Raw genomic sequence first — 13,929 nt, 5'->3', positions numbered from 1 at the left:
CTTTGATAAGATAGGCCAGTGTAACACATCTCTCGACATTACCCCTTGTCATCACGCCATCTGTTGTCAGCAAATCAACCTCATGGCTCAAGGGAATTAGCAGATCTTTTGTACAAGCATATGAACATATCAACTTGGCAAACATGCTTTTAAGTTTTGAAATTTCCAGGTCTACTTCTAAACATCTTGTCGAGCACCATTTTCATTCACTTTCTTGAAAGGCACTTACATTTTTTACAACACAAGCTTGAATTTGTAGGTTATTTTGAGTGTCTATTGGGATTTGCTAGAGTGAAGCATGAAGTGCCTTGAAGAGTTTCATTAAATTAAAACATTGAAAGAAATGCTATAGAGTGAATTCACCCTGTCTTTAGAGGCTTTCTATCAATTTTTGACTCACACCCCTCTGACATTGAAAGGTGTGCTATTTTTGGACTAAAGGAATGCTTTTTTAGGACTAAAGGTGACTTAGCAGAGGATGGTTTCGATCCATCGACCTCTGGGTTATGGGCCCAGCACGCTTCCGCTGCGCCACTCTGCTTTCCCAGCACCCCAGATGGGACTCGAACCAACAATCCCTGGCTTAGGAGGCCAGTGCCTTATCCATTAGGCCACTGGGGCTCTTGCTAAAGCTTGCGGATGTTCAGTACCCACGATGAACGCAACCTATACTTCTGGAATATATCAGAGGGCTCTGTTCTCAGTACAGTCTGTTCTAGTCAGACACCTGAGAGACAGAAAAATGAAAAGTCAGTACAATGCTTCAACTCAATTTTGTTTCTGTACTGCTTTGTGCAAACACGACCATAGCTGAAGGGAATTAGCAGATCTTTTGTCATTTCAATCATTATGAATTTCAGTTTCCCTTTCACCTACTGAGCAGGGGACTTAGCAGATCTTTTGTATTTTCAATCTTTCTGGATTTCAGTTTCCCTTTCACCCAATCTTTGACATCCAGTGACATTTGAAAAATCCACACGTTGTTCCGCATCACCTCTTTTGGCCAAATATGTAGAAGTCTGGAGGTCCTGGAGAAGATTCAGCAAGAGATCTTTGATAAGATAGGCCAATGTAACACATCTCTCGACATTACCCCTTGTCATCACGCCATCTGTTGTCAGCAAATCAACCTCATGGCTCAAGGGAATTGGCAGATCTTTTGTACAAGCATATGAACATATCAGCTTGGCAAACATGCTTTTAAGTTTTGAAATTTCCAGATCTACTTCTAAACATCTTGTCGAGCACCATTTTCATTCACTTTCTTGAAAGGGACTTAAATTTTTTACAACACAAGCTTGAATTTGTAGGTTATTTTGAGTGTCTATTGGGATTTGCTAGAGTGAAGCATGAAGTGCCTTGAAGAGTTTCATTAAATTAAAACATTGAAAGAAATGCTATAGAGTGAATTCACCCTGTCTTTAGAGGCTTTCTATCAATTTTTGACTCACACCCCTCTGACATTGAAAGGTGTGCTATTTTTGGACTAAAGGAATGCTTTTTTAGGACTAAAGCTGACTTAACAGAGGATGGTTTCGATCCATCGACCTCTGGGTTATGGGCCCAGCACGCTTCCGCTGCGCCACTCTGCTTTCCCAGCACCCCTGATGGGACTCGAACCCACAATCCCTGGCTTAGGAGGCCAGTGCTTTATCCATTAGGCCACTGGGGCTCTTGCTAAAGCTTGCGGATGTCCAGTACCCACGATGAACGCAACCTATACTTCTGGAATATATCAGAGGGCTCTGTTCTCAGTACAGTCTGTTCTAGTCAGACACCTGAGAGACAGAAAAATGAAAAGTCAGTACAATGCTTCAACTCAATTTTGTTTCTGTACTGCTTTGTGCAAACACGACCATAGCTGAAGGGAATTAGCAGATTTTTTGTCATTTCAATCATTATGAATTTCAGTTTCCCTTTCACCCACTGAGCAGGGGACTTAGCAGATCTTTTGTATTTTCAATCTTTCTGGATTTCAGTTTCCCTTTCACCCAATCTTTGACATCCAGTGACATTTGAAAAATCCACACGTTGTCCCGCGTCACCTCTTTTGGCCAAATATGTAGAAGTCTGGAGGTCCTGGAGAAGATTCAGCAAGAGATCTTTGATAAGATAGGCCAATGTAACACATCTCTCGACATTACCCCTTGTCATCACGCCATCTGTTGTCAGCAAATCAACCTCATGGCTCAAGGGAATTGGCAGATCTTTTGTACAAGCATATGAACATATCAGCTTGGCAAACATGCTTTTAAGTTTTGAAATTTCCAGGTCTACTTCTAAACATCTTGTCGAGCACCATTTTCATTCACTTTCTTGAAAGGGACTTAAATTTTTTACAACACAAGCTTGAATTTGTAGGTTATTTTGAGTGTCTATTGGGATTTGCTAGAGTGAAGCATGAAGTGCCTTGAAGAGTTTCATTAAATTAAAACATTGAAAGAAATGCTATAGAGTGAATTCACCCTGTCTTTAGAGGCTTTCTATCAATTTTTGACTCACACCCCTCTGACATTGAAAGGTGTGCTATTTTTGGACTAAAGGAATGCTTTTTTAGGACTAAAGCTGACTTAGCAGAGGATGGTTTCGATCCATCGACCTCTGGGTTATGGGCCCAGCACGCTTCCGCTGCGCCACTCTGCTTTCCCAGCACCCCTGATGGGACTCGAACCCACAATCCCTGGCTTAGGAGGCCAGTGCTTTATCCATTAGGCCACTGGGGCTCTTGCTAAAGCTTGCGGATGTCCAGTACCCACGATGAACGCAACCTATACTTCTGGAATATATCAGAGGGTTCTGTTCTCAGTACAATCTGTTCTAGTCAGACACCTGAGAGACAGAAAAATGAAAAGTCAGTACAATGCTTCAACTCAATTTTGTTTCTGTACTGCTTTGTGCAAACACGACCATAGCTGAAGGGAATTAGCAGATCTTTTGTCATTTCAATCATTATGAATTTCAGTTTCCCTTTCACCCACTGAGCAGGGGACTTAGCAGATCTTTTGTATTTTCAATCTTTCTGGATTTCAGTTTCCCTTTCACCCAATCTTTGATATCCAGTGACATTTGAAAAATCCACACGTTGTTCCGCGTCCATTCTTTTGGCCAAATATGTAGGAGAAGTCTGGAGGTCCTGGAGAAGATTCAGCAAGAGATCTTTGATAAGATAGGCCAGTGTAACACATCTCTCGACATTACCCCTTGTCATCACGCCATCTGTTGTCAGCAAATCAACCTCATGGCTCAAGGGAATTAGCAGATCTTTTGTACAAGCATATGAACATATCAACTTGGCAAACATGCTTTTAAGTTTTGAAATTTCCAGGTCTACTTCTAAACATCTTGTCGAGCACCATTTTCATTCACTTTCTTGAAAGGCACTTACATTTTTTACAACACAAGCTTGAATTTGTAGGTTATTTTGAGTGTCTATTGGGATTTGCTAGAGTGAAGCATGAAGTGCCTTGAAGAGTTTCATTAAATTAAAACATTGAAAGAAATGCTATAGAGTGAATTCACCCTGTCTTTAGAGGCTTTCTATCAATTTTTGACTCACACCCCTCTGACATTGAAAGGTGTGCTATTTTTGGACTAAAGGAATGCTTTTTTAGGACTAAAGGTGACTTAGCAGAGGATGGTTTCGATCCATCGACCTCTGGGTTATGGGCCCAGCACGCTTCCGCTGCGCCACTCTGCTTTCCCAGCACCCCAGATGGGACTCGAACCCACAATCCCTGGCTTAGGAGGCCAGTGCCTTATCCATTAGGCCACTGGGGCTCTTGCTAAAGCTTGCGGATGTCCAGTACCCACGATGAACGCAACCTATACTTCTGGAATATATCAGAGGGCTCTGTTCTCAGTACAGTCTGTTCTAGTCAGACACCTGAGAGACAGAAAAATGAAAAGTCAGTACAATGCTTCAACTCAATTTTGTTTCTGTACTGCTTTGTGCAAACACGACCATAGCTGAAGGGAATTAGCAGATCTTTTGTCATTTCAATCATTATGAATTTCAGTTTCCCTTTCACCCACTGAGCAGGGGACTTAGCAGATCTTTTGTATTTTCAATCTTTCTGGATTTCAGTTTCCCTTTCACCCAATCTTTGATATCCAGTGACATTTGAAAAATCCACACGTTGTTCCGCGTCCATTCTTTTGGCCAAATATGTAGAAGTCTGGAGGTCCTGGAGAAGATTCAGCAAGAGATCTTTGATAAGATAGGCCAGTGTAACACATCTCTCGACATTACCCCTTGTCATCACGCCATCTGTTGTCAGCAAATCAACCTCATGGCTCAAGGGAATTAGCAGATCTTTTGTACAAGCATATGAACATATCAACTTGGCAAACATGCTTTTAAGTTTTGAAATTTCCAGGTCTACTTCTAAACATCTTGTCGAGCACCATTTTCATTCACTTTCTTGAAAGGCACTTACATTTTTTACAACACAAGCTTGAATTTGTAGGTTATTTTGAGTGTCTATTGGGATTTGCTAGAGTGAAGCATGAAGTGCCTTGAAGAGTTTCATTAAATTAAAACATTGAAAGAAATGCTATAGAGTGAATTCACCCTGTCTTTAGAGGCTTTCTATCAATTTTTGACTCACACCCCTCTGACATTGAAAGGTGTGCTATTTTTGGACTAAAGGAATGCTTTTTTAGGACTAAAGGTGACTTAGCAGAGGATGGTTTCGATCCATCGACCTCTGGGTTATGGGCCCAGCACCCTTCCGCTGCGCCACTCTGCTTTCCCAGCACCCCAGATGGGACTCGAACCCACAATCCCTGGCTTAGGAGGCCAGTGCCTTATCCATTAGGCCACTGGGGCTCTTGCTAAAGCTTGCGGATGTCCAGTACCCACGATGAACGCAACCTATACTTCTGGAATATATCAGAGGGCTCTGTTCTCAGTACAGTCTGTTCTAGTCAGACACCTGAGAGACAGAAAAATGAAAAGTCAGTACAATGCTTCAACTCAATTTTGTTTCTGTACTGCTTTGTGCAAACACGACCATAGCTGAAGGGAATTAGCAGATCTTTTGTCATTTCAATCATTATAAATTTCAGTTTCCCTTTCACCCACTGAGCAGGGGACTTAGCAGATCTTTTGTATTTTCAATCTTTCTGGATTTCAGTTTCCCTTTCACCCAATCTTTGATATCCAGTGACATTTGAAAAATCCACACGTTGTTCCGCGTCCATTCTTTTGGCCAAATATGTAGAAGTCTGGAGGTCCTGGAGAAGATTCAGCAAGAGATCTTTGATAAGATAGGCCAGTGTAACACATCTCTCGACATTACCCCTTGTCATCACGCCATCTGTTGTCAGCAAATCAACCTCATGGCTCAAGGGAATTAGCAGATCTTTTGTACAAGCATATGAACATATCAACTTGGCAAACATGCTTTTAAGTTTTGAAATTTCCAGGTCTACTTCTAAACATCTTGTCGAGCACCATTTTCATTCACTTTCTTGAAAGGCACTTACATTTTTTACAACACAAGCTTGAATTTGTAGGTTATTTTGAGTGTCTATTGGGATTTGCTAGAGTGAAGCATGAAGTGCCTTGAAGAGTTTGATTAAATTAAAACATTGAAAGAAATGCTATAGAGTGAATTCACCCTGTCTTTAGAGGCTTTCTATCAATTTTTGACTCACACCCCTCTGACATTGAAAGGTGTGCTATTTTTGGACTAAAGGAATGCTTTTTTAGGACTAAAGGTGACTTAGCAGAGGATGGTTTCGATCCATCGACCTCTGGGTTATGGGCCCAGCACGCTTCCGCTGCGCCACTCTGCTTTCCCAGCACCCCAGATGGGACTCGAACCCACAATCCCTGGCTTAGGAGGCCAGTGCCTTATCCATTAGGCCACTGGGGCTCTTGCTAAAGCTTGCGGATGTCCAGTACCCACGATGAACGCAACCTATACTTCTGGAATATATCAGAGGGCTCTGTTCTCAGTACAGTCTGTTCTAGTCAGACACCTGAGAGACAGAAAAATGAAAAGTCAGTACAATGCTTCAACTCAATTTTGTTTCTGTACTGCTTTGTGCAAACACGACCATAGCTGAAGGGAATTAGCAGATCTTTTGTCATTTCAATCATTATAAATTTCAGTTTCCCTTTCACCCACTGAGCAGGGGACTTAGCAGATCTTTTGTATTTTCAATCTTTCTGGATTTCAGTTTCCCTTTCACCCAATCTTTGATATCCAGTGACATTTGAAAAATCCACACGTTGTTCCGCGTCCATTCTTTTGGCCAAATATGTAGAAGTCTGGAGGTCCTGGAGAAGATTCAGCAAGAGATCTTTGATAAGATAGGCCAGTGTAACACATCTCTCGACATTACCCCTTGTCATCACGCCATCTGTTGTCAGCAAATCAACCTCATGGCTCAAGGGAATTAGCAGATCTTTTGTACAAGCATATGAACATATCAACTTGGCAAACATGCTTTTAAGTTTTGAAATTTCCAGGTCTACTTCTAAACATCTTGTCGAGCACCATTTTCATTCACTTTCTTGAAAGGCACTTACATTTTTTACAACACAAGCTTGAATTTGTAGGTTATTTTGAGTGTCTATTGGGATTTGCTAGAGTGAAGCATGAAGTGCCTTGAAGAGTTTCATTAAATTAAAACATTGAAAGAAATGCTATAGAGTGAATTCACCCTGTCTTTAGAGGCTTTCTATCAATTTTTGACTCACACCCCTCTGACATTGAAAGGTGTGCTATTTTTGGACTAAAGGAATGCTTTTTTAGGACTAAAGGTGACTTAGCAGAGAATGGTTTCGATCCATCGACCTCTGGGTTATGGGCCCAGCACGCTTCCGCTGCGCCACTCTGCTTTCCCAGCACCCCAGATGGGACTCGAACCCACAATCCCTGGCTTAGGAGGCCAGTGCCTTATCCATTAGGCCACTGGGGCTCTTGCTAAAGCTTGCGGATGTCCAGTACCCACGATGAACGCAACCTATACTTCTGGAATATATCAGAGGGCTCTGTTCTCAGTACAGTCTGTTCTAGTCAGACACCTGAGAGACAGAAAAATGAAAAGTCAGTACAATGCTTCAACTCAATTTTGTTTCTGTACTGCTTTGTGCAAACACGACCATAGCTGAAGGGAATTAGCAGATCTTTTGTCATTTCAATCATTATGAATTTCAGTTTCCCTTTCACCCACTGAGCAGGGGACTTAGCAGATCTTTTGTATTTTCAATCTTTCTGGATTTCAGTTTCCCTTTCACCCAATCTTTGATATCCAGTGACATTTGAAAAATCCACACGTTGTTCCGCGTCCATTCTTTTGGCCAAATATGTAGAAGTCTGGAGGTCCTGGAGAAGATTCAGCAAGAGATCTTTGATAAGATAGGCCAGTGTAACACATCTCTCGACATTACCCCTTGTCATCACGCCATCTGTTGTCAGCAAATCAACCTCATGGCTCAAGGGAATTAGCAGATCTTTTGTACAAGCATATGAACATATCAACTTGGCAAACATGCTTTTAAGTTTTGAAATTTCCAGGTCTACTTCTAAACATCTTGTCGAGCACCATTTTCATTCACTTTCTTGAAAGGCACTTACATTTTTTACAACACAAGCTTGAATTTGTAGGTTATTTTGAGTGTCTATTGGGATTTGCTAGAGTGAAGCATGAAGTGCCTTGAAGAGTTTCATTAAATTAAAACATTGAAAGAAATGCTATAGAGTGAATTCACCCTGTCTTTAGAGGCTTTCTATCAATTTTTGACTCACACCCCTCTGACATTGAAAGGTGTGCTATTTTTGGACTAAAGGAATGCTTTTTTAGGACTAAAGGTGACTTAGCAGAGGATGGTTTCGATCCATCGACCTCTGGGTTATGGGCCCAGCACGCTTCCGCTGCGCCACTCTGCTTTCCCAGCACCCCAGATGGGACTCGAACCCACAATCCCTGGCTTAGGAGGCCAGTGCCTTATCCATTAGGCCACTGGGGCTCTTGCTAAAGCTTGCGGATGTCCAGTACCCACGATGAACGCAACCTATACTTCTGGAATATATCAGAGGGCTCTGTTCTCAGTACAGTCTGTTCTAGTCAGACACCTGAGAGACAGAAAAATGAAAAGTCAGTACAATGCTTCAACTCAATTTTGTTTCTGTACTGCTTTGTGCAAACACGACCATAGCTGAAGGGAATTAGCAGATCTTTTGTCATTTCAATCATTATAAATTTCAGTTTCCCTTTCACCCACTGAGCAGGGGACTTAGCAGATCTTTTGTATTTTCAATCTTTCTGGATTTCAGTTTCCCTTTCACCCAATCTTTGATATCCAGTGACATTTGAAAAATCCACACGTTGTTCCGCGTCCATTCTTTTGGCCAAATATGTAGAAGTCTGGAGGTCCTGGAGAAGATTCAGCAAGAGATCTTTGATAAGATAGGCCAGTGTAACACATCTCTCGACATTACCCCTTGTCATCACGCCATCTGTTGTCAGCAAATCAACCTCATGGCTCAAGGGAATTAGCAGATCTTTTGTACAAGCATATGAACATATCAACTTGGCAAACATGCTTTTAAGTTTTGAAATTTCCAGGTCTACTTCTAAACATCTTGTCGAGCACCATTTTCATTCACTTTCTTGAAAGGCACTTACATTTTTTACAACACAAGCTTGAATTTGTAGGTTATTTTGAGTGTCTATTGGGATTTGCTAGAGTGAAGCATGAAGTGCCTTGAAGAGTTTCATTAAATTAAAACATTGAAAGAAATGCTATAGAGTGAATTCACCCTGTCTTTAGAGGCTTTCTATCAATTTTTGACTCACACCCCTCTGACATTGAAAGGTGTGCTATTTTTGGACTAAAGCTGACTTAGCAGAGGATGGTTTCGATCCATCGACCTCTGGGTTATGGGCCCAGCACGCTTCCGCTGCGCCACTCTGCTTTCCCAGCACCCCTGATGGGACTCGAACCCACAATCCCTGGCTTAGGAGGCCAGTGCTTTATCCATTAGGCCACTGGGGCTCTTGCTAAAGCTTGCGGATGTCCAGTACCCACGATGAACGCAACCTATACTTCTGGAATATATCAGAGGGTTCTGTTCTCAGTACAATCTGTTCTAGTCAGACACCTGAGAGACAGAAAAATGAAAAGTCAGTACAATGCTTCAACTCAATTTTGTTTCTGTACTGCTTTGTGCAAACACGACCATAGCTGAAGGGAATTAGCAGATCTTTTGTCATTTCAATCATTATGAATTTCAGTTTCCCTTTCACCCACTGAGCAGGGGACTTAGCAGATCTTTTGTATTTTCAATCTTTCTGGATTTCAGTTTCCCTTTCACCCAATCTTTGATATCCAGTGACATTTGAAAAATCCACACGTTGTTCCGCGTCCATTCTTTTGGCCAAATATGTAGGAGAAGTCTGGAGGTCCTGGAGAAGATTCAGCAAGAGATCTTTGATAAGATAGGCCAATGTAACACATCTCTCGACATTACCCCTTGTCATCACGCCATCTGTTGTCAGCAAATCAACCTCATGGCTCAAGGGAATTGGCAGATCTTTTGTACAAGCATATGAACATATCAGCTTGGCAAACATGCTTTTAAGTTTTGAAATTTCCAGGTCTACTTCTAAACATCTTGTCGAGCACCATTTTCATTCACTTTCTTGAAAGGGACTTAAATTTTTTACGACACAAGCTTGAATTTGTAGGTTATTTTGAGTGTCTATTGGGATTTGCTAGAGTGAAGCATGAAGTGCCTTGAAGAGTTTCATTAAATTAAAACATTGAAAGAAATGCTATAGAGTGAATTCACCCTGTCTTTAGAGGCTTTCTATCAATTTTTGACTCACACCCCTCTGACATTGAAAGGTGTGCTATTTTTGGACTAAAGGAATGCTTTTTTAGGACTAAAGCTGACTTAGCAGAGGATGGTTTCGATCCATTGACCTCTGGGTTATGGGCCCAGCACGCTTCCGCTGCGCCACTCTGCTTTCCCAGCACCCCAGATGGGACTCGAACCCACAATCCCTGGCTTAGGAGGCCAGTGCCTTATCCATTAGGCCACTGGGGCTCTTGCTAAAGCTTGCGGATGTCCAGTACCCACGATGAACGCAACCTATACTTCTGGAATATATCAGAGGGCTCTGTTCTCAGTACAGTCTGTTCTAGTCAGACACCTGAGAGACAGAAAAATGAAAAGTCAGTACAATGCTTCAACTCAATTTTGTTTCTGTACTGCTTTGTGCAAACACGACCATAGCTGAAGGGAATTAGCAGATCTTTTGTCATTTCAATCATTATGAATTTCAGTTTCCCTTTCACCCACTGAGCAGGGGACTTAGCAGATCTTTTGTATTTTCAATCTTTCTGGATTTCAGTTTCCCTTTCACCCAATCTTTGACATCCAGTGACATTTGAAAAATCCACACGTTGTTCCGCGTCACCTCTTTTGGCCAAATATGTAGAAGTCTGGAGGTCCTGGAGAAGATTCAGCAAGAGATCTTTGATAAGATAGGCCAATGTAACACATCTCTCGACATTACCCCTTGTCATCACGCCATCTGTTGTCAGCAAATCAACCTCATGGCTCAAGGGAATTGGCAGATCTTTTGTACAAGCATATGAACATATCAGCTTGGCAAACATGCTTTTAAGTTTTGAAATTTCCAGGTCTACTTCTAAACATCTTGTCGAGCACCATTTTCATTCACTTTCTTGAAAGGGACTTACATTTTTTACGACACAAGCTTGAATTTGTAGGTTATTTTGAGTGTCTATTGGGATTTGCTAGAGTGAAGCATGAAGTGCCTTGAAGAGTTTCATTAAATTAAAACATTGAAAGAAATGCTATAGAGTGAATTCACCCTGTCTTTAGAGGCTTTCTATCAATTTTTGACTCACACCCCTCTGACATTGAAAGGTGTGCTATTTTTGGACTAAAGGAATGCTTTTTTAGGACTAAAGCTGACTTAGCAGAGGATGGTTTCAATCCATCGACCTCTGGGTTATGGGCCCAGCACGCTTCCGCTGCGCCACTCTGCTTTCCCAGCACCCCAGATGGGACTCGAACCCACAATCCCTGGCTTAGGAGGCCAGTGCCTTATCCATTAGGCCACTGGGGCTCTTGCTAAAGCTTGCGGATGTCCAGTACCCACGATGAACGCAACCTATACTTCTGGAATATATCAGAGGGCTCTGTTCTCAGTACAGTCTGTTCTAGTCAGACACCTGAGAGACAGAAAAATGAAAAGTCAGTACAATGCTTCAACTCAATTTTGTTTCTGTACTGCTTTGTGCAAACACGACCATAGCTGAAGGGAATTAGCAGATCTTTTGTCATTTCAATCATTATGAATTTCAGTTTCCCTTTCACCCACTGAGCAGGGGACTTAGCAGATCTTTTGTATTTTCAATCTTTCTGGATTTCAGTTTCCCTTTCACCCAATCTTTGACATCCAGTGACATTTGAAAAATCCACACGTTGTTCCGCGTCACCTCTTTTGGCCAAATATGTAGAAGTCTGGAGGTCCTGGAGAAGATTCAGCAAGAGATCTTTGATAAGATAGGCCAATGTAACACATCTCTCGACATTACCCCTTGTCATCACGCCATCTGTTGTCAGCAAATCAACCTCATGGCTCAAGGGAATTAGCAGATCTTTTGTACAAGCATATGAACATATCAACTTGGCAAACATGCTTTTAAGTTTTGAAATTTCCAGGTCTACTTCTAAACATCTTGTCGAGCACCATTTTCATTCACTTTCTTGAAAGGCACTTACATTTTTTACAACACAAGCTTGAATTTGTAGGTTATTTTGAGTGTCTATTGGGATTTGCTAGAGTGAAGCATGAAGTGCCTTGAAGAGTTTCATTAAATTAAAACATTGAAAGAAATGCTATAGAGTGAATTCACCCTGTCTTTAGAGGCTTTCTATCAATTTTTGACTCACACCCCTCTGACATTGAAAGGTGTGCTATTTTTCGACTAAAGGAATGCTTTTTTAGGACTAAAGGTGACTTAGCAGAGGATGGTTTCGATCCATCGACCTCTGGGTTATGGGCCCAGCACGCTTCCGCTGCCCCACTCTGCTTTCCCAACACCCCAGATGGGACTCGAACCCACAATCCCTGGCTTAGGAGGCCAGTGCCTTATCCATTAGGCCACTGGGGCTCTTGCTAAAGCTTGCGGATGTCCAGTACCCACGATGAACGCAACCTATACTTCTGGAATATATCAGAGGGCTCTGTTCTCAGTACAGTCTGTTCTAGTCAGACACCTGAGAGGCAGAAAAATGAAAAGTCAGTACAATGCTTCAACTCAATTTTGTTTCTGTACTGCTTTGTGCAAACACGACCATAGCTGAAGGGAATTAGCAGATCTTTTGTCATTTCAATCATTATAAATTTCAGTTTCCCTTTCACCCACTGAGCAGGGGACTTAGCAGATCTTTTGTATTTTCAATCTTTCTGGATTTCAGTTTCCCTTTCACCCAATCTTTGATATCCAGTGACATTTGAAAAATCCACACGTTGTTCCGCGTCCATTCTTTTGGCCAAATATGTAGAAGTCTGGAGGTCCTGGAGAAGATTCAGCAAGAGATCTTTGATAAGATAGGCCAGTGTAACACATCTCTCGACATTACCCCTTGTCATCACGCCATCGGTTGTCAGCAAATCAACCTCATGGCTCAAGGGAATTAGCAGATCTTTTGTACAAGCATATGAACATATCAACTTGGCAAACATGCTTTTAAGTTTTGAAATTTCCAGGTCTACTTCTAAACATCTTGTCGAGCACCATTTTCATTCACTTTCTTGAAAGGCACTTACATTTTTTACAACACAAGCTTGAATTTGTAGGTTATTTTGAGTGTCTATTGGGATTTGCTAGAGTGAAGCATGAAGTGCCTTGAAGAGTTTCATTAAATTAAAACATTGAAAGAAATGCTATAGAGTGAATTCACCCTGTCTTTAGAGGCTTTCTATCAATTTTTGACTCACACCCCTCTGACATTGAAAGGTGTGCTATTTTTGGACTAAAGGAATGCTTTTTTAGGACTAAAGGTGACTTAGCAGAGGATGGTTTCGATCCATCGACCTCTGGGTTATGGGCCCAGCACGCTTCCGCTGCGCCACTCTGCTTTCCCAGCACCCCAGATGGGACTCGAACCCACAATCCCTGGCTTAGGAGGCCAGTGCCTTATCCATTAGGCCACTGGGGCTCTTGCTAAAGCTTGCGGATGTCCAGTACCCACGATGAACGCAACCTATACTTCTGGAATATATCAGAGGGCTCTGTTCTCAGTACAGTCTGTTCTAGTCAGACACCTGAGAGACAGAAAAATGAAAAGTCAGTACAATGCTTCAACTCAATTTTGTTTCTGTACTGCTTTGTGCAAACACGACCATAGCTGAAGGGAATTAGCAGATCTTTTGTCATTTCAATCATTATAAATTTCAGTTTCCCTTTCACCCACTGAGCAGGGGACTTAGCAGATCTTTTGTATTTTCAATCTTTCTGGATTTCAGTTTCCCTTTCACCCAATCTTTGATATCCAGTGACATTTGAAAAATCCACACGTTGTTCCGCGTCCATTCTTTTGGCCAAATATGTAGAAGTCTGGAGGTCCTGGAGAAGATTCAGCAAGAGATCTTTGATAAGATAGGCCAGTGTAACACATCTCTCGACATTACCCCTTGTCATCACGCCATCTGTTGTCAGCAAATCAACCTCATGGCTCAAGGGAATTAGCAGATCTTTTGTACAAGCATATGAACATATCAACTTGGCAAACATGCTTTTAAGTTTTGAAATTTCCAGGTCTACTTCTAAACATCTTGTCGAGCACCATTTTCATTCACTTTCTTGAAAGGCACTTAAATTTTTTACAACACAAGCTTGAATTTGTAGGTTATTTTGAGTGTCTATTGGGA

The 13,929-nt window shown here is 41.7% G+C and overlaps 9 non-coding genes across 9 annotated transcripts; all 9 read right to left on the bottom strand.

Moving 5' to 3' along the window:
- Positions 1-3,704: 3,704 nt before the first annotated feature.
- On the bottom strand, positions 3,705-3,777 carry trnar-ccu (transfer RNA arginine (anticodon CCU)). Its single transcript has one exon. It is a non-coding gene; the product is annotated as a tRNA-Arg (tRNA).
- A 978-nt stretch (positions 3,778-4,755) lies between these two features.
- Positions 4,756-4,828, bottom strand: trnar-ccu (transfer RNA arginine (anticodon CCU)). Its single transcript has one exon. It is a non-coding gene; the product is annotated as a tRNA-Arg (tRNA).
- Positions 4,829-5,806: 978 nt separating this feature from the next.
- trnar-ccu (transfer RNA arginine (anticodon CCU)) lies at positions 5,807-5,879 on the bottom strand. Its single transcript has one exon. It is a non-coding gene; the product is annotated as a tRNA-Arg (tRNA).
- A 978-nt stretch (positions 5,880-6,857) lies between these two features.
- trnar-ccu (transfer RNA arginine (anticodon CCU)) lies at positions 6,858-6,930 on the bottom strand. Its single transcript has one exon. It is a non-coding gene; the product is annotated as a tRNA-Arg (tRNA).
- A 978-nt stretch (positions 6,931-7,908) lies between these two features.
- trnar-ccu (transfer RNA arginine (anticodon CCU)) lies at positions 7,909-7,981 on the bottom strand. Its single transcript has one exon. It is a non-coding gene; the product is annotated as a tRNA-Arg (tRNA).
- Positions 7,982-9,991: 2,010 nt separating this feature from the next.
- Positions 9,992-10,064, bottom strand: trnar-ccu (transfer RNA arginine (anticodon CCU)). The gene has a single exon. It is a non-coding gene; the product is annotated as a tRNA-Arg (tRNA).
- Positions 10,065-11,042: 978 nt separating this feature from the next.
- trnar-ccu (transfer RNA arginine (anticodon CCU)) lies at positions 11,043-11,115 on the bottom strand. The gene has a single exon. It is a non-coding gene; the product is annotated as a tRNA-Arg (tRNA).
- A 978-nt stretch (positions 11,116-12,093) lies between these two features.
- On the bottom strand, positions 12,094-12,166 carry trnar-ccu (transfer RNA arginine (anticodon CCU)). Its single transcript has one exon. It is a non-coding gene; the product is annotated as a tRNA-Arg (tRNA).
- Positions 12,167-13,144: 978 nt separating this feature from the next.
- Positions 13,145-13,217, bottom strand: trnar-ccu (transfer RNA arginine (anticodon CCU)). Its single transcript has one exon. It is a non-coding gene; the product is annotated as a tRNA-Arg (tRNA).
- Between the last annotated feature and the right edge of the window lie 712 nt (positions 13,218-13,929).

The sequence above is a fragment of the Brachyhypopomus gauderio genome, unplaced genomic scaffold (genome assembly GCF_052324685.1).
Source record: "Brachyhypopomus gauderio isolate BG-103 unplaced genomic scaffold, BGAUD_0.2 sc332, whole genome shotgun sequence".
NCBI classification, from domain to species: Eukaryota; Metazoa; Chordata; class Actinopteri; order Gymnotiformes; family Hypopomidae; genus Brachyhypopomus; species Brachyhypopomus gauderio.
Note: the sequence above shows the minus strand (reverse complement) of the source record. Positions and strands in the feature narration are given on the sequence as shown.